Source organism: Schistocerca nitens, chromosome 3 (genome assembly GCF_023898315.1).
Source record: "Schistocerca nitens isolate TAMUIC-IGC-003100 chromosome 3, iqSchNite1.1, whole genome shotgun sequence".
Lineage (NCBI taxonomy): Eukaryota > Metazoa > Arthropoda > Insecta > Orthoptera > Acrididae > Schistocerca > Schistocerca nitens.
Genome location: NC_064616.1, coordinates 838,974,626 through 838,994,845, shown reverse-complemented (window position 1 = coordinate 838,994,845; position 20,220 = coordinate 838,974,626).

Sequence of the window (20,220 nt, the reverse complement as noted above, 5' to 3'; positions counted from 1 at the left end):
CGATAATCAAGTTCCTTCCACACCCGGCGCAGCATGTCCCCATCAATGAGTTCGAAAGCACCGTTGAAGCGAGCTCGCAGTTCTGGCACGTTACTTGGTAGAGGAGGTTTAAACACTGAATATTTCACATAACCCCACAGAAAGAAATCGCATGGGGTTGAGTCGGGAGAGCGTGGAGGCCATGACATGAATCTCTGATCATGATCTCCACCACGACCGATCCATCGGTTTTCCAATCTCCTGTTTAAGAAATGCCGAACATCATGATGGAAGTGCGGTGGAGCACCATCCTGTTGAAAGATGAAGTCGGCGCTGTCGGTCTCCAGTTGTGGCATGAGCCAATTTTCCAGCATGTCCAGATACACGTGTCCTGTAAAGTTTTTTTCGCAGAAGAAAAAGGGACAGTAAACTTTAAACCGTGAGATTGCACAAAACACATTAACTTTTGGTGAATTGCGAATTTGCTGCACGAATGCGTGAGGATTCTCTACCGCCCAGATTGGCACATTGTGTCAATTCACTTCACCATTAAGAAAAAATGTTGCTTCATCATTGAAAACAAGTTTCGCACTGAACGCATCCTCTTCCATGAGCTGTTGCAACCGCGCCGAAAATTCAAAGCGTTTGAATTTGTCACCGGGTGTCAGGGCTTGTAGCAATTGTAAACGGTAAGGCTTCTGCTTTAGCCTTTTCCGTAAGATTTTCCAAACCGTCGGCTGTGGTACGTTTAGATTCCTGCTTGCTTTATTCGTCGACTTCCGCGGGCTACGCGTGAAACTTGCCCGCACGCATTCAACCATTTCTTCGCTCACTGCAGGCCGACCCGTTGATTTCCCCTTACAGAGGCATCCAGAAGCTTTAAACTGCGCATACCATCGCCGAATGGAGTTAGCAGTTGGTGGATCTTTGTTGAACTTCGTCCTGAAGTGTCGTTGCACTGTTATGACAGACTGATGTGAGTGCATTTCAAGCACGACATACGCTTTCTCGGCTCCTGTCGCCATTTTGTCTCACTGCGCTCTCGAGCGCTCTGGCGGCGGAAACCTGAAGTGCGGCTCCAGCCGAACAAAACTTTATGAGTTTTTTTACGTATCTGTAGTGTGTCGTGACCATATGTCAATGAATGGAGCTACAGTGAATTTATGAAATCGCTTCAATCATTTGTAATAGCCCTGTATATATATATATATATATATATATATATATATATATATATATATATATATATATATATATATATATAATTCCTGGCAATCAGTTGCAACAATTATGCATATAATAAGTTGTTGAAAGTCGTTTGTCGTGGAAAAACTGGCGACTTCGAACATCATTATGTTTTCCGCAAACAAAGTTGTATTTCACAAATGTTATTAATTGTCTTCATAATGTTAACCACGTATAGTTAACGAAGACGTAGAAACGATATTCCCAAACGAATACGTATAGCGTAAGTCAAACGTTCGAATTAGAATAGAGACCCCACGAACACAAATTTGCTGTGGCAGGTATGAAATACACTCCTGGAAATTGAAATAAGAACACCGTGAATTCATTGTCCCAGGAAGGGGAAACTTTATTGACACATTCCTGGGGTCAGATACATCACATGATCACACTGACAGAACCACAGGCACATAGACACAGGCAACAGAGCATGCACAATGTCGGCACTAGTACAGTGTATATCCACCTTTCGCAGCAATGCAGGCTGCTATTCTCCCATGGAGACGATCCTAGAGATGCTGGATGTAGTCCTGTGGAACGGCTTGCCATGCCATTTCCACCTGGCGCCTCAGTTGGACCAGCGTTCGTGCTGGACGTGCAGACCGCGTGAGACGACGCTTCATCCAGTCCCAAACATGCTCAATGGGGGACAGATCCGGAGATCTTGCTGGCCAGGGTAGTTGACTTACACCTTCTAGAGCACGTTGGGTGGCACGGGATACATGCGGACGTGCATTGTCCTGTTGGAACAGCAAGTTCCCTTGCCGGTCTAGGAATGGTAGAACGATGGGTTCGATGACGGTTTGGATGTACCGTGCACTATTCAGTGTCCCCTCGACGATCACCAGTGGTGTACGGCCAGTTTAGGAGATCGCTCCCCACACCATGATGCCGGGTGTTGGCCCTGTGTGCCTCGGTCGTATGCAGTCCTGATTGTGGCGCTCACCTGCTCGGCGCCAAACACGCATACGACCATCATTGGCACCAAGGCAGAAGCGACTCTCATCGCTGAAGACGACACGTCTCCATTCGTCCCTCCATTCACGCCTGTCGCGACACCACTGGAGGCGGGCTGCACGATGTTGGGGCGTGAGCGGAAGACGGCCTAACGGTGTGCGGGACCGTAGCCCAGCTTCATGGAGACGGTTGCGAATGGTCCTCGCCGATACCCCAGGAGCAACAGTGTCCCTAATTTGCTGGGAAGTGGCGGTGCGGTCCCCTACGGCACTGCGTAGGATCCTACGGTCTTGGCGTGCATCCGTGCGTCGCTGCGGTCCGGTCCCAGGTCGACGGGCACGTGCACCTTCCGCCGACCACTGGCGACAACATCGATGTACTGTGGAGACCTCACGCCCCACGTGTTGAGCAATTCGGCGGTACGTCCACCCGGCCTCCCGCATGCCCACTATACGCCCTCGCTCAAAGTCCGTCAACTGCACGTACGGTTCACGTCCACGCTGTCGCGGCATGCTACCAGTGTTAAAGACTGCGATGGAGCTCCGTATGCCACGGCAAACTGGCTGACACTGACGGCGGCGGTGCACAAATGCAGCTAGCGCCATTCGACGGCCAACACCGCGGTTCCTGGTGTGTCCGCTGTGCCGTGCGTGTGATCATTGCTTGTACAGCCCTCTCGCAGTGTCCGGAGCAAGTATGGTGGGTCTGACACACCGGTGTCAATGTGTTCTTTTTTCCATTTCCAGGAGTGTATAAACTCCGTTACTTGCTCGTTACACTTGAAGGACAGATGTTGAATGGGCCGAAACGAGCCGCCGCATAACAGCGTAGTTGCCTGCTAACTTCGAAAGAAGGTAGATGCGGTCCCTAGCGCAACTTATAACATCGTCGAAAATCAGTGCGGACGTGAGAGCTTTGGTACACCCTGTTAAACAAACTGAAAAATGGAGGCGGTACAATTGGAGAGCGATCCGCCTTCACCAACATGCATAAGCAATACATTAATGTTTGAATTACAAAAAACTAATAATAATAAAAAATTTGCATGGCGCGAGATTCGATCCGGCGACCTTTGGATTACGAACCCAAGCGCTTACCGCTGCGCCACGACGCTGTAGAAAGTTATTAATCGTAGAGAGTATTTCACCGCAACGGTTACTTTTAACTGTCGATTTTCTCGACAACGGCTGAGAAGTGCATCTTGGTGCTTTGCCACATTACACCTCTGGCCATGAGCTTTTATTATGCGCAGTATGAACCGAATCTGAATTTCACAATTGGCGGCCTCCCCTTGTAAGTAGGTGTAGGTCTACGGGGCTGATTACCCCAGATGTTAAATCCCATAGTGTTTGAACCATTTTTGGAAGCTATTGCTCAAAGAAAATCGGTAAGTTCGATGAAATGGCAACTGATTTTGTGTATGTAAGATCATCAGATTATCGTCTAGTACACGGTATTATATCCTATGGTTTTTAACTGTCGTGCATGCAAATAACTGTGTACCCACGACAGAATCTCAAGAATCTAATATAAAGTTTGACAAGTTTCAACATAAACTTGTTTTCCTCGTATAACTTGTGTGTCACATTTCATGACGAAACTGAGAATACTGTAAGAGAAAAAAAATTAAGACAGTGAAGTTCGTGGCGAAATTCGTAGATATGGGGAGTTCTGAATACTTGGGTGACAACCACATAGACGTTTTACCCTTTGCATCGAAAATGGCTTTGCAACTATTAGGAAACAATTGGTGATAATTTTGTGTACAGAAAACATTAGACAGGGATTGTTTTGTAAGTGAATTTCATCAATAGCGATAAGTGTGCTGGCCGGTGTGGCCGAGCGGCTCTAGTCGCTTCAGTCTGGAACCGCGCAACCGCTATGGTCGCAGGTTCGAATCCCGTCTCGGACATGGATGTGTGTGTTTTCCTTAGGTTGGTTAGGTTTAAGTATTTCTAAGTTCTAGGGAGCTGATGACCTCAGATGTTAAGTCCGACAGTGCTCAGAGCCGTTCGAACTTTTTGATAAGTGTAGCTGCTATTTTGGCATTCATTCCCAACTCTGGTTACATACAGTTGTACATTCCAGTCTCTCCTGTGCAAGTGACTCCATCTCTGCATAATCATTACAACACATTTTTACTGTACTGAAGCCTTTGTGTCCCTCTACACTGTTGCCGTTCCATACTTCTCACAATGGCCACGTCTCATTACCTCCTCATTAGTTATTCGATGTACCCATTCAATCATTACCATTATTATGTTGCACTAAGTGACAAATGCTTCTGCTCCGGTCTTTTCTATACTGCTTTCATCCATGTTTCTCTTCCATGCTCCAGACAAATACTTTCAGAAAATGTTTCATGACAGTTGCATTTATATCAGATATTAACAAATATCTCTTTCATAGATAAGCTTTCGTTGTTATTGACAGCCATCTCTTTGTATGACATTATAGTGGCTATGTTATTCGGAAATACGATGCAAAGTTCCTTCGCACATACATGCATGTCCGAGGGAACGGGCACTGTGGCAACAACATACGTTCTTTATTTTTACAAGTCCATCTTGATTAGACAGATTTATTACACTTTCTACCATCTTCAGATGATTAAAATATTCTGATGTAAATCATCGTTATGGTACGTACCATGTACTCAGATGTTTAACTTGACCATGATTTACATCAGAATACTTTAATCATCTGAAGATGGCAGTAGCCGAAACCGGTAATAAAGTGTAAGAAATCTGTGTGATCAAGACGGACTTCTAAAAATAAAGTGCCAAAAAATGATTACGGACTCATTTACAGACTTTATGTCTTCAATGAATAACTACAGATGTTATGGAATACTTTAACTGTATTCGCAGTTGCGAATATGCGCATCCATTTGTTGTATAATGGAATGACGACAGTGAAAATTTTGGTCGGATTGAGAGACGAATTCAGATTTCCCTGCCTATTGCGAGTGGTCACTTTATCATTAGCTTGTCTGAACACGACTGACAGCCAGACCCAAACCTCCTTACCACGTAAGCTATCTGTCTATATCTGGTACTCGTACACATCCATTGGGTATATTCTACAGGTGGGCAAACTCGATCATCCTTTGGAACTAGTTCACTGGTGGTCGCTCTTTTTTGGGAACCTTTCATTTTTACTCGTTCACCGTTCATTTGTGCTTGGTGGACGGTTCTTATGAAAAACTGAAAATTAGTAGCATAGGTGACTGAAGATGGAAGGCGCCAAGAGGGGGCACTTATCTCCACCCTGGATTACAGAGTTTTTATTTATAACAGAATTCTCACACATTTGTAATTTTCGTGATTGTGCAAAACCTCTCGTTTAGTCAACTGTAGCGTTATGCGGCTGATCGCAGTGAAATAATATAAGGTGGTGCACGAAAACCGGCCCCGAGTACAGTCTGCTCTACAATTACGCAGGATTTGTTGACCTCTATGAGCAGAATAGATAAACACGTAATAATTAGGCAGTGAAGAAATAACATATAAGCTAATGCAAATAACGACTTCGAAACAATAGATGGCGATTGGTAGTCGACAATGAGCGGTCTAGTACTCGGGGTCGATTTTTCGTGCGCCACACTGTGGCACTGAAACAATATTGTAGAAGTTATCAAATTCTCCTTACAAAATGTGACATCAGACACTCGATCATGGAACGCAGATTTCACTCGGTTGTAAGTCGGTCTGCCTTCCATTACAATGAACATGCTCTTTTACATTGCATCAAAAAAAGACGGAAAATGGCCACTCGTGTGTGCCGTGCCAACTTTCTATGCATGTGTAATAACAAAAAAATCTTGCCTTTTTGCAAGTATTTTTTCTGCTATTTATCGAAATAGTGAAGTAAGCTGATATGCTGTTTTGTTACCTGAAAAGATGTATATATTACATACCACGTAATTTTATGTAATTTACGTAATTACAACATACATTTTAATTACCGGTCATGGACGCTGAATAGAATATGAAAAGAACCAGGAGTTCAGAATTCAAAAAAGGTTTGAAACAGATCTAGAATTGGCGTGCGCAGCGAATGAACGAACAACTCTACACTGAACTAACTATGAGCAGTCGGCAGTGAAACTGCGACGAGTGGCCACTCGAAGGACGAGTCCGGCCGAGCGAGACCGAGACAGATGGAAACGGGACCGAGGCTGGTATGAGACCGGCCGACGTGCCGTTGCGGGAACTATACCGACCGTTTCCCGTTCCTGGGAACTATAAGTAGAAAGCCGCGACCGAAGTGAACTATGAAAGATCGTTCCCTAGAATTCGTTCATCGCTCGTTCCATTCATCTTGATGAACTGTTCCTTTGGACCCTTTAGTCCGCGAACGACCCATCTCCAGTATATTCCCGAAAAGGCGAGACGCCGTAGCTGAAAGTCGCTTGTCTGGCGTCGGTGGAAAGATACGATACTGCAGTGCCTGTGTTATTAAAAAATACGATGCAAAGTCCCTTCCTACACAATGTTAGGCAGGGAAATGTGTTGTGTTTTTGCGGTTCCCCTATTTTTGGCCACCACCTGTACTTCTCCCATTGGCTGTTATCTTCATGCCTAAATAGAAAAACACATCTACAGCACTTGTACATACATTATAATTGTTATAGTGTTTTATTTTGTAAGCGAAATCCCTCAGCAATTCCTGATTTAATTTTAGTACGCTTCATTAACCTTGTTTTACTTTCTTATGTTCACCGTATAACCTGGTTTCATGGTACTTCCCATTACGTTCTACTACCCTTCCAATTCCATGGCCATCTCTGAGAGAATAACAATATCATGTTTCAATCTTCAAGGTTTTATTTCTTCTCCCTAAACTCTAATTTCCTTTCCAAATTTCTGTTTCATAATTCTTTACTGCCAGCTAAGTTTCTCAACTGAGTGACATTCAGGTAAGCTACAAATCTGTCTCACTCTTTTCTCAACTACTGCACCCATTAGTAGTAAGGTAATAGAGATACAATACTGGCTATTAAAATTGCTACACCAAGAAGAAATGCATATGATAAATGGGTATTCATTGGACAAATATATTATACTAGAACTGACATGTGGCTACATTTCCACGCAATTTGGCTGCATTGATCCTGGGAAATCAGTACCCAAAACAACCTCCTCTGGCCGTAATAACGGCCTTGATACGCCTGGGGATTGAGTCAAACAGAGCTTGGATGGCGTGTACAGGTACAGCTGCCCATGCAGCTTCAACACGATACCACATTTCATCAAGATTAGTGACTGGCGTATTGTGACGAGCCAGTTGCTCGGCCACCATTGACCAGACGTTTTCAGTTGGTGAGAGATCTGGAGAATGTGCTGGCCAGGGCAGCAGTCGAACATTTTCTGTATCCACAAAGGCCCGTACAGTACCTGAAACATGCGATCGTGCATTATCCTGCTGAAATGTAGGGTTTACCAGGGATCGAATGAAGGGTAGAGCCACGGCTCGTAACACATCTGAAATGTAATGTCCACTGTTCAAAGTGCCGTCAGTGCGAACAAGAGGTGACCGAGACGTGTAACCAATGGAACCCCGTACCATCATGCCGTGTGATTCGCCAGTATGGCGATGACGGATACGCGCTTCCAATGTGCGTTCACCGCGATGTCGCCAAACACGGATGCGACCTTCATGATGCAGTAAACAGAACCTGGATTCATCCGAAGAAATGACATTTTCCCATTCATGCACCCAGGTTCGTCGTTGAGTACACCACCGCAGGCGCTCCTGTCTGTGATGCAGCGTCAAGGGTAACCGCAGCCATGGTCTCCGAGCTGGTAGTCCATGCTGCTGCAAACGTCATCGAACTGTTCGTGCAGATGGTTGTTGTCTTGCAAACGTCGCCATCTGTTGACTCAGGGATCGAGACGTGGCTGCACGATCCGTTACAGCCATGCGGATGAGATGCCTGTCACCTCGACTGCTAGTGATGCGAGGCCGTTGGGATCCAGCACGGCGTTCCTATTACCCTCCTGAACCCACCGATTCCATATTCTGCTAACAGTCATTGGATCTCGACCAACGCGAGCAGCAATGTCGCGATACTATAAACCGCAAGCACGATAGGCTACAATCCGTCCTTTATCAAAGTCGGAAACGTGATGATAGGCATTTCTCCTCCTTACACGAGGCATCACAACAACGTTTCAGTAGGCAACGCCGGCCAACTGCGGATTGTGTGTGAAAAATCGGTTGGAAACTTTCCTAATGTCAGCACGTTGTAGGTGTCGTCAGCGGCGCCAACCTTGTGTGAATGCTCTGAAAAGCTAATCATTTGCATATCACAGCATCTTCTTTATGTCCGTTAAATTTCTCGTCTGTAGCACGTCATCTTTGTAGTGTAGCAATTTTAATGGCCAGTTCTGTACTTCCCCACTTTTGATATGAAATTTAGATCAGATTACTTATGGAAATTAAGTAACTGATCAATTCATTACCCCCACCCCCGCCCATTGATGATATCATGGGCTTTCCCCAGCTGGCACGTGGCTCCCTTCCTCATTCCCTCCCTCCACACTGGAAATCGAAGGAAATTGAAATTTTTGCGGGAAAATCAAAAAAATTGAGGGAAATTCAAGTTTATTGGTGAGTATATCAAATTTTGGGTGCTCACCTTGCAGTTCAGAGACCAACTCACCTTGTTCACACCACCACCACCAGTAGGTGCTGTTGGCCCTCCCACACCCACCACCACTCCTCCCCCAATACCCTGCATCCCCTCCCTTCCTGTACTTGTGAGGGAGCTTCAGTCTGTGCTGTCATCTGACAGTACCATCGTAAGTCCTTACACTATACTATGTATTCAATGGATGAAATGTCCATGTTGCTCAAGGAGATGTTTAACAGTTATATTAGCTATAGTCATGTAGTTGAGGACTGAGCCCATAGCACCCTACATGCTGCTTAGACAATTATGACACTAAACAAGCATAGGAAGTGCACGAATATGCTTCATCAAATAATGATGATGCAGCAGGACGGGGCTACGTCACACTTCACAATTCATACAGGTACGAATATTGGGTCACTATGCTTTCAACCACCTAGTTTCAACTATTTTTCAAGGCAAAATAGGCAAGAAAGTAGGTAGCCAAAAGTATAGTAACCCTTGTTTCTTACCTATTTGACCTTAAGAAGTAGCTGCAACTAGGTAGTTGTAAGCATGGCAAACCCCCTTCCGTACCTATATGAACAGTGGATGCTATACACCTCCGGATAGCTATATTGTACATATATCACAAAGGATCTACATTTTTCTTTGATGTTGAAGGATGATAAAACGACATCTTAAAGTTTCTCACCATAGTGAGTGGGACAGAAAAATTGCACGGTGGATGTATGTCAGATTTTAGACAGATCTGTCTTGTATTAAAGTATCAACAGCATTGCACTCTGCATTACTAATATTTCAGAAACCATATGGTTTTGACATAATAGTGTGCTTAAGTGCAGTACCGTGTAGCCTTAAGAGAGAATGTGTTTATGTTCTATGATCATTTCTCTCTTACCTGGTACTGACCCCAGTCTCTAGAACAAAGGTTTAGAGTTGACAGCACAGTTGACTCACATAAAATGCTTCAAACTCCGTCTATCTGGAGCACCATCATGCAGAAACCACATGTTTCTTCTTAACTGTCGATTATATCATCACAACGCTCTGATGTCTACAGTACACCGATTATGAGTACTAAACTCCTTGACATGCGAGCATCTGCGGAGGTCTTGTGCAGCTGGATGGATGTTGTGAATAAGATTGATGCAGGACAGTCTTTTTTGAACTGCAGTTGTTGATTCAGTTTGCTCTGTTCCTTCACGTAACGTGAAATGTAGTGGGTATAGTACCCTCCTACTTCTGGCCAGCTCCAAATTAAATTGGCGACTATGTTACTGGGAGGGATGGTCGAAGTCAATCTTTCTATCCTAAGAATGCAAGAATACGCTCGACTCCCATCCAAACAGGGAAAGATGTGGAATTGTAATCGTATGACCAAAGTCCTAGAAATACATAGGTAATCTAACGGTATTAGTATAATGTGCTGTCTGGTGTACTTTGGTGTATAAGTTCTAGAATTAACCATCAATGAATGTGCTCCACAGTCAGGTAGGTACATTTGAAATCTAGTAAACAGTACACACAAAGTAATGGAGGGATGGTTTAGTAGTGATACAGAAATTGGGAGACATCGTACCATGTCATTGGTCAGGCTTGAAATTATGGAAAAACTGGTAAAATTGCAATAATTGATCGCACTATCAACTGTGGTGCTTATTACAGCACATGTTCCCATATCGATGGTGTCTTTTCCATCTTATCCTTCCACTGGTACACTGTGACTGACTGATACCACTTGTCTGAGATGGAAGGAGTCTTGGTGGGAGCAACACTTTCTCTCAATGGCCAGCATCAAAACATTGGTAGCTTACGTGGCTGCAATATGAAGAATCAATACTCAGGGTCTCTTAAAAAAAGGAACACTGAGGTATCTGCTACCACATCACCGTGTAACATGAGTTTAACTGTATTGGTCATCAGACACCTGCGGATAGCTCCACAATGCCATAGACTCCTCCAGTTTCTGTATGTCGTGTCGTCTTCTTCTCTTTTGTCAATAAGAAACACCACCTCTGTCTTTTATTTCAACCATCCTGTGTCTTGTGGGGGCATCATAGTATACACCATGCGATGTCCAGCTTTCTGTGAAAGCCAATGGATCGAGATATGTTAATATCAGTATAGCACATGACACAGACCTCCAAGTCATCGTGGAAAAACAAAGTTTACATCTGTATACAAATCTGTAGTCATACACTGTTTGGATGTGTTGTAGTGGAAAAGCAGTGCATCAAACTGCCTGTGATTGATAATCTGTGGGATATCGTCCTCCAATAGTACAGGTCATGAAACTTTACACTGACCTGTGTAAGCGATTTAGATCACTGACCACCTGCTACAGTGGACCAGTACCTGTATATTTAATGGTATTGCCATATATACTCAATGTCAGCATGCAGACGGTATTTTGGTTTTGATATATCGGAAGAGAGCGATGTGGTATTATTGTATCCAGTTCTCTGTGGGTGATGTTAGAAAAATGTGTATTGTTCATAGTTTTTCCATGTTGAATGGTACAGAATAATGAGAAGGGGTAGAATGTTAGGGTAACGAACAAGAATGCACACTGAGAGATGCAGCTTTTCTTCAGACTGCAGAGCGGTATGTGGTTTGGAAACACACCCCAATGCAGTAGAAATATCCTTGTCTTTCTTCCAGTTTCCATGTGATATGAAGTCTTCCTGATTTTCCCGCTATGAAACACCACCGCAACTGCTTGTAGTGTCTTTTCTACTACTTTGTGTTGCAGGAAAAAGCTTCGTTTGGCGCTGGCCTTGGAGCTATGACAACATGTTCTCATTTCCGCAGAGTGGTCAAAACACGTTCCTGCCGCATTACCTCAGCTCACTCTGTTTCTCCAAGGGGTGCAGGAGGTCTTAGATATGTCTCCAACTTCATTTCAGTTCCGACACAAACTGGAACGTTGACGTGGACAGAGTTGGAGAGAGAACAGGACAGACACTGAAGAACAGTTGCAAGATGCAGGGAGACTGTCAAAGACCACACTGGAGTTTTGCTACATGGAGTCCTCAGCAGACAGATTCGAAAAGGGTGACTCGTTTTGAGATATGATAGTCTCACAAATATGACTTATCAGTGGCTGTAATAATTAAAAGACATCTCCATAGTATCCAACGCAAGTGTGTGGTAGAACAGAGAGACTTGATTCCAAATCGCTGACAGAATTTCTTCCAGAAAGCGTAACAGTAGAGACCTGAAAAGCCAGTGTATTGGTCATAGGATTGTGTACATTTCTTATGACTTCACTCTAGCATTGCATTTCTTTGTGATTCCTCACATAGCACATCAGCTACTGTATGCGACCATTCTCAATAAACCATAATCTGCCCTCACTTGTAACTGTGTGAATATATTGTGGAACCTCTAATGTACTATCTACAAGGAATCGAGACAGAATGCATTACAAATACTGTTCGTTAGTGTGAGAAATATCTAGCAGTGGCATGAGAAAGATGCAAATATAAACTTTATAGCACATTCCTTAACCGAATCACTTTCGTTGAGAATGGTGATTTTGTTAGGAGTTTATACAGCTGGCACCATGTACACAGCCTTTCGATTTGTTGATACACACACCAGTGGTCAACATATACATTGAATGTCATGGTATTTGTGTGGAAGACCACTTCATTTGGAAGCAATACCATACGTTGACTTATAAAGCATGTATAGTTTATACGTGAATATCGTCAGCGCATCTTGTGTGTGCCTGTAGGACCAAGACTGCTTTTTATGCAGGGTGACAGTTACACAGTCATTATGATTGTGCTTTTAATAGTACGGTCCTTGCACAAAATGTATCTCGCCGGCGTCGGTCGTCTGTATCACTCAGTCATGAATACAGGCAGCCTGTCCCTGACTTGCACAAGTGTGCACGTGATTCTACCCACCACAGTATGGGTCATTATTGGCTGCCAACGTATGAGCCAACCCAGAGGATTCCGATGGCACTGCAAGATGAACGAGGTGTAGAAATTGTAAATTAGAAGCTTGCAGTTCCACCTAGCTCTCTAATGCTTTTCGCTTCAACATACAGTTTAACATCTACTGGTTCAAAGATCTCAGACCTTGGTATACTAGCAGCTGTAGAAACCAATGACTGGTGTGTGTTGTTAGAAATTGAAGATGTATGTAAAAATATTAAAGAGCAGTTTTCTGAGCACAAATGGTGTGAAATGTAATTTGCTGAAGCGTATATCAATTAGCAGATGACCATCCAGTATTACCCAACCCATGACCCATCATACATTAACTGTGGTGTTCCTACCCTCCGAATTCAGTCAAGTGATGTAATAATAAAGACACTGCAGATTATCTCCAAGTGAATAGTGTGCATGTTGATGAATTACATGTATGTATCAATATAGTGCTAAAAGAAACTAAAAGACAACCAATATGTTTGATAGAATTTCAAGCAGAATTCAGTGCATTCAAGAAATCATAATTTGGGAGATTTAGGACAGGGGTGAACGTGAGGAAAGCACCCGTTGATTTTTCAGATGTATTGCATCTAATGCATGACTTTGTAATTTATATATAATTGAAAATCCAGTGCATCATTTCTTACTTCATAACCCTCTCATTACAATGTAACCATGGTAGCTCAGTTGCTAAGATGAGTGCGTTGTAGCTGTTACACATATTATTCTTATTATTAAAAGTGTCCATTTTTCTATAAAAGGCGATTCGACATAATGACCGGGTGTAGCTGCTGTTATGTCAGGGTGGGTGAAACATCAGGACTTTTTTGTGACTGGTCCAATGGTGGTGTGGAAGAAGATAGAAGAAGAAGAAGAATGGGATACTCCTTCCTCATAACGTAACAGCTATAAGACAAATGTTCTCGTGTCATTACCAACACACCCGAATGGAGTCCACTCTCATCATGTACGTATATTTTCAGAAACGCTGTTTCAATACAAGTACCAGCTACTCCAAAAGATGGCGTATCTTAGTAATTTAGACGATATTCAGTCAAAGCTGTCAGTTCCCCTGCCAAAAAATGTAAGGCCAAACACAGTGTTCATATATGATGTTGCCGCCATGGGAAACTAAGATCAAATTCTACAATGTTTCTGCGGTGGTCGTCATATGGATCTTGACGTATTTTATTTGAGTCAGACATATTCTAGAATCCCAAAAGATGTGTTGTGGAGTGACGCAAATATCATTATAGCTTTTAGACAAGACAATTTGAATCTAAAACACATTTACCTGGCGCATATAGGAATCGACATGTCATTCAATGATTATGTGAAGATATGTGCAGTTTGTTGGAATCACAGATAGTAAGGGTTTCTTTTTATTGACAAATCGAGCAAACTGGATGACGGTAGGATTAGACGGAACGTCGAGGGGTTTCCATATGTATAGCCATGAAAAAAGTATTGCATATGTTAGTATACATCATAGTTACGCCAGGCATTCAGCCCCAGAGGATAGGTATGCATTGACAGAGAAAGCGTTTGTACTTGAATGGAAGTTTTTAAGCTCTCGAACGTAAGTTAAGGAGCTCGAGATGTATGCCCAGGACCTTCTGAGATTGATCATCGAATTAGATGCTAGCTACAAATATACACCAACATCATTCTGAGAAAGAAAGTAGATGACTTAGCTGTAAACGTTGATGGAACTGAAAAGAAAGCACATGACGTAAATTTTAAAGGTTGACCAAAGGTGCAGGCTGCGTAGCAGCCCGCTTTGTATAGAGCAAGATGTCAACTAATCATAAGGTAACCACTGCACGGAGCACCATTCTAGAAAAGTTACATTTTCTGAGGTTCGGAAATTTGGATCGAGACCAGATACTGTGAGAATCGTTTATACCAATTACTGAATCCCTCAATGAACTGTCAGCGATATTACACAACGATAAAGATGATGCTATTGCATGATTCATTAACCGTCACAGCACCGCTACAGTAGACAAAACATTGGGTGTCAGTGGTGAAAAGCTATACGCGTTGTGCATGCTGCCAATAACCTTAATTAAAAAAAAATCCTGTTAGGGGTTAGGGAATCTCAAAGAGCACTAAGTCTACTGGACCTTATTTTTCTAAAACGGTCGGAAACAGTAAAATTTTCACCCAAAGATCTGTAGGTGTATGGTGGAGTAATACAGTTGACCGATGTACATAGGAAAGCAGGAAATCATTACAGTGTGAGATACAGAGACATTATAAAGCCATTACTACTAGACGGTCGGTATAGCAATGGTGATGCTATTCACAATCAGCATAAGTGTCAGCATTCAGACCCCTAAGTATATGTACGACAACGCCCCCAATGAGATAACAGAGCGACTTCGACTGCTCATGGAATCGGCTGCTGTGGTTAATGCCACTCATTCCAATGAGGTTGTCTCAGTAATTTCAGAGCCAAGAGAGACTGGTACAATCGAATGAGTATAGAATCGGTAGTTCGAGAACTGCACAAACCAGCACGCAAAACACCCCCAAGTAGGCATGTTATGATTAAATGTTTGGATGACTTATGGCAGGCCGATCTTCTTGATAAGACGGAATATTCACATGAGAATAATGGTTTCAAATAAACTTTAAGGTTTATTGATACATACTCCAAATCTGCGTGGGCTTTATCTGTGAAAACAATAACGGGGAGAAATGTCACGGAAGTGTTTGAGCGTTTGATGCAGACAAAATGGTTCAAATGGCTCTGAGCACTATGCGACTTAACTTCTGAGGTCATCAATCGCCTAGAACTTAGAACTAATTAAACCTAACTAACCTAAGGACATCACACACCTCCATGCCCGAGGCAGGATTCGAACCTGCGACCGTAGTGGTCGCTCGGTTTCAGACTGTAGTGCCTAGAACCGAACGGCCACTGCGGCCGGTTGATGCAGACAGGAACGAACTGATGCCCAAACGACCGCCAAACCGATCATGGTGGAGAGTTTTATAAGAGGTATTTTAAAACCGTAACGTCTGAACAGAACAATAAAAGGTCAAATACGGTGGCGTTTTAATCTTCGCGGCTCATACAAATGGACAGATGTCCTTCCAGAAATAATTTCATAGTGTAATCGAACCAAACATAGCATAATAAAAATCAGAGCAGTTGATGTTCGTATTAATAGAAAATGGTTCAAATGGCTCTGAGCACTATGGGACTCAACTGCTGAGGTCATTAGTCCCCTAGAACTTAGAACTAGTTAAACCTAACTAACCTAAGGACATCACAAACATCCATGCCCGAGGCTGGATTCGAACCTGCGACCGTAGCGGTCTTGCGGTTCCAGACTGCAGCGCCTTTAACCGCACGGCCACTTCGGCCGGCTCGTATTAATAGACTCATGGATACGGTGTACTATCGTATTAAAATGTAGCTCCACGAACGTGATGTAAATTAAATGATTTGTCACTTATCTCAAAACACAAGTCAGCATTTCAGAAGTCATACCTCCCAAACTGATCGAGTGATATATTCATATAGGTACGAAAAGGGGGTCGCTACCCTTTCAACTACCTAATTATAACTAGTTTTCAAAGTCAAACAGGTAAGAGGTAGGCGAAAGTATAGTAACCCTCGTGCCTTATCCATCTGATCTTTGTAAGTAGTAGAAACTAGGTAAAGGTTAGCGACTCCCTTTTCGTACCCATATGAGTGTTAGTGCTTTAATGGCCGGTTTTCTGAGATGGAAGTTAGAGGGTCAGATAAATCTCGGAAAATCGGCCATTGAAGCAATCATTTAGGTATGAAGAGGAGATCGCTACGCTTTCAACTACCTGGTGTCAACTACTTTTCAAGATCGAATTGGTAAGAAACTGGGTAGCCGAAAACATAGTAACCATCGTTCCTTAGCTGTGTTACCTTAAAAACTAATTCAAACTGGGCAGTTGAAAGCGTAGCGATCCACATTTCGCACGTATATGACATGAGAACTTTCGTCCTGCTGCATTTGGACGGACCCACAATTATAGCTCTTATACTGTCAGGAAGGAGTATCCCACTATTCTTCATCTTCTTCCTTTCTTCCTCCACTCCATCACAGGACCATTCATAACTTAACCCACCCTGACATGATTCCAGCTACATCAGGTCATGATTTGAAGTGGCTTTTTATAGAAAACTGATCACTTGTAATAATAATAATAATATTATTATTAAGAATAATAATGTTGATAATATGTGTAGTCACTATAGCGCAATCATCTTACCAGCTGAGCCACCGTGAATATGTTATGGTGAGAGGGTTATGAAGTACGCTTCAGTCCGGAAGCGCGCGCCTGGTACGGTCGCAGGTTCGAATCCTGCCTCGGAATGGATGTGTGTGATGTCCTCGGGTTAGTTAGCTTTAAGTAGTTTCTAAGCCTAGGGGCCTGATGACCTCAAATTTTAAGTCCCGTAGTACTTAGAGCCATTTGAACCATTGGTTATGAAGTAAGAAATAACACACAGTACTTTCGATTACATGTATATAAAATCTTACTTTGGATGCAATACATCTGAAAAATCAACAGGTTCTTTCTTCTCCTTCACTACTCTACGGAATTTGCCAAATAATAGTTTCTTGGATATGGGGAATCAACTTGAATTTCCCTCAAACTTATTGGTTATCTTTTAGTTTATTTTTGCGCTGTGTTGATGCATAGCTGTAAACAGGCAGCAAGCACACTATTCACTTGCTGAATACCTTTATACAAGTTTTTACCACAATCCAGCCGTCTGTTCAGTCTTCCCAAAACACAGAAAAGTGCCACTCCTTTATAGAATGTATTTGTAATGGTGAAGTCAAAGATAAATGATTATCTTCTCTGATTTCACCCAGAGTGCTGAGTGATCGTACACTGTTGTAATTCACAGAGTTAGAACACCACAGTTAGTCTGTGGTGGGGTACGACTTAGATAATGCTGGGTGGTCATTTCATTTCACCCAGTTTGTACTCAGTAAACTGCTCTTTAACATTTTTACATACATTTTCTATTGCTAACAACACACACCAGTCATTGGTTTCTACAGATGCTAGTATACCAAGAATTAAAAGCTTTGAATCAGTATATGTTACATTGCATGTTGAAAAGCATTAGAGCGCTAGACGGAACTGCTAGCTTCTCATCTACAATGTCTACACCTCGTTCTTCTTGCAGTGGCATCGGAATCTTCTGAGATGGCTCATGTGTTGACAGCTATTACTGACCTCTAATGTGGTGGGTAGGACCACATGCAAACATCTGCAAGTCAGGGACTGTTCGAGTGTATTCTTCACAGAGTGGTATAAACAACAGCACGTCGTTGTCCTGCTACAGCATTCTGACCAGCTGCACAAAAGGAATCAACAATACCTATGCTGATGCTTGCCCTGTCATGTTTGAGCTCATTGCACGCCCTGACAAGTCGGTTGTCATTGCTGCTTCTGGTCTGGACAGGTCGAAGGTCACCACTGAGCATAGAAGAAGCAATAAAATGGAGCTGAACGAAGAAAATAAATGGACTTGCAGTGAAGCTTTACAATTCTTCCTATTGTGCTGCTGTGGCGTCCTGCATGATCACCATTGCTGCTGCTGCATCACGATCACGTGACCAGATACAGTGTTACTGCGCAGCTGTTGGCTTCAGAAGGATGTGGTAGGGGTGTAGGGGTGGACAACAGCGTCCCTGCACAAAGTCACTCCAAACTCGAATACCTCTGACAATTTCAGAAAAGGTACGCAGTTACAGGATAAGCATCTATCAACTTGAGTTCTGAAATGCATCATCGCCCCATCCAGCTGCATCGCCATTATTTGTTGGGAAGTATTCACCCTACATTCATCCATTATCTTTTCTTCCCAGTCTTCATGTAGGAGGCTTGCATTCTTGCATGTAGTGCATTTATTAAACTCCTCTCTGTTTGTAAGCAACATAACCTCAGTGGAACACATTGTGTACGCATTGCTGCTTGCACTGATGTGGCTGAACATCCTGCCCCTTGCGCTTCGGGCGACTGGTTGGTTCAAATGGCTCTGAGCACTATGGGACTCAACTGTTGAGGTCATTAGTCCCCTAGAACTTAGAACTAGTTAAACCTAACTAACCTAAGGACATCACAAACATCCATGCCCGAGGCAGGATTCGAACCTGCGACCGTAGCGGTCTTGCGGTTCCAGACTGCAGCGCCTTTAACCGCACGGCCACTTCGGCCGGCTCGGGCGACTGGCTGGGTTTTCTCCAATGATTTGCAGTTTCAGCAGAGACATTTATCCTCTTAAGCTGTGTAGTGTAACTTAACGTCATCCTGCTGCATCTTCATTATTTGATGAGGACTATTCAGTATTTACAGTTAATAAGCGGAAATTTTAATAAAGGATAATTGCCTGTAGATATTATGTACTTCGATTCTGACGAAAACCAGACCACTTACACCATCAATAGCCAAGTCAGTGAGAATAACAGTAGCGATACTTCACACCACCATAAATATTGAGTGTGAATAATTAAAATTTTCGTTTACTTAAAGAGCTAACAACTAACTCGCTTTTTAGATGTGGGTCATATTATTTCTGAAGTACACACACTGTTCCCCTATTTAATGCTAGTGCTAGTAGAGAACTAAGACGTAACATACTGCTGCCGAGTCTCTGTGCGAGGGTAAGGCGAAATTTCTCCTCAGATAGTTACGTAAGACTAACGCTTGGCAAACCGCCAAGCAGGGATGCCAACAACACAAATTTTCTGTGGAGACCACTTCTGTTATCTCGTGGCTCTACTTCACTAGGTCAGCTGCTTTGTTTTGTTTTAAACGCAGTCGTTCACGAAATATGCATAGGCCAGCTCGATTTTCTGCTGTACGCTGGTGTTTATAGTATCAGCAATTCCACCTACCAGTTTTATTATTACTTAATCTCAGATACCAACGGCACTTCAGCCACTTTCCGAAAATTTACAAGCCACCTACTGACTTTCGATGGTAAATAATACGTAACAAACATAAATGTTAAAATATAAAAAAATAAATTATTTTACATTGTCTGGAGCCTTTGCACAGTTCACATTTGAAGACTAAAGGATAAATAATAAACGAAACAATACCTTGGCACCGCCGTAGCATAAAAGTGAATTTTCTGGAAAGTAAATGAAGTGTCGGTCCAGCTGTAATGAAGTTGACAAGGGAGATTAATATTCTTGTGTGGTTTTCAGCTAGATGATACTGATAAAGTTGCACACTATTTCTTCAGGTAATTTCAGGCTCTGAAGGTGTCGCAGGAGCTCTTTGAACAATATAAGATAGAAATTTCAGTAATCTCTGACGATAACAAGTACTGGATAGCCGTCACATTACTGCAGAAATTCGGTTTCATGTTGTTCGTAAAATTTACCCTTTACATTACGAACACAAAAAGACTGTTTGACGAAACACTACGCATGTTCAGCG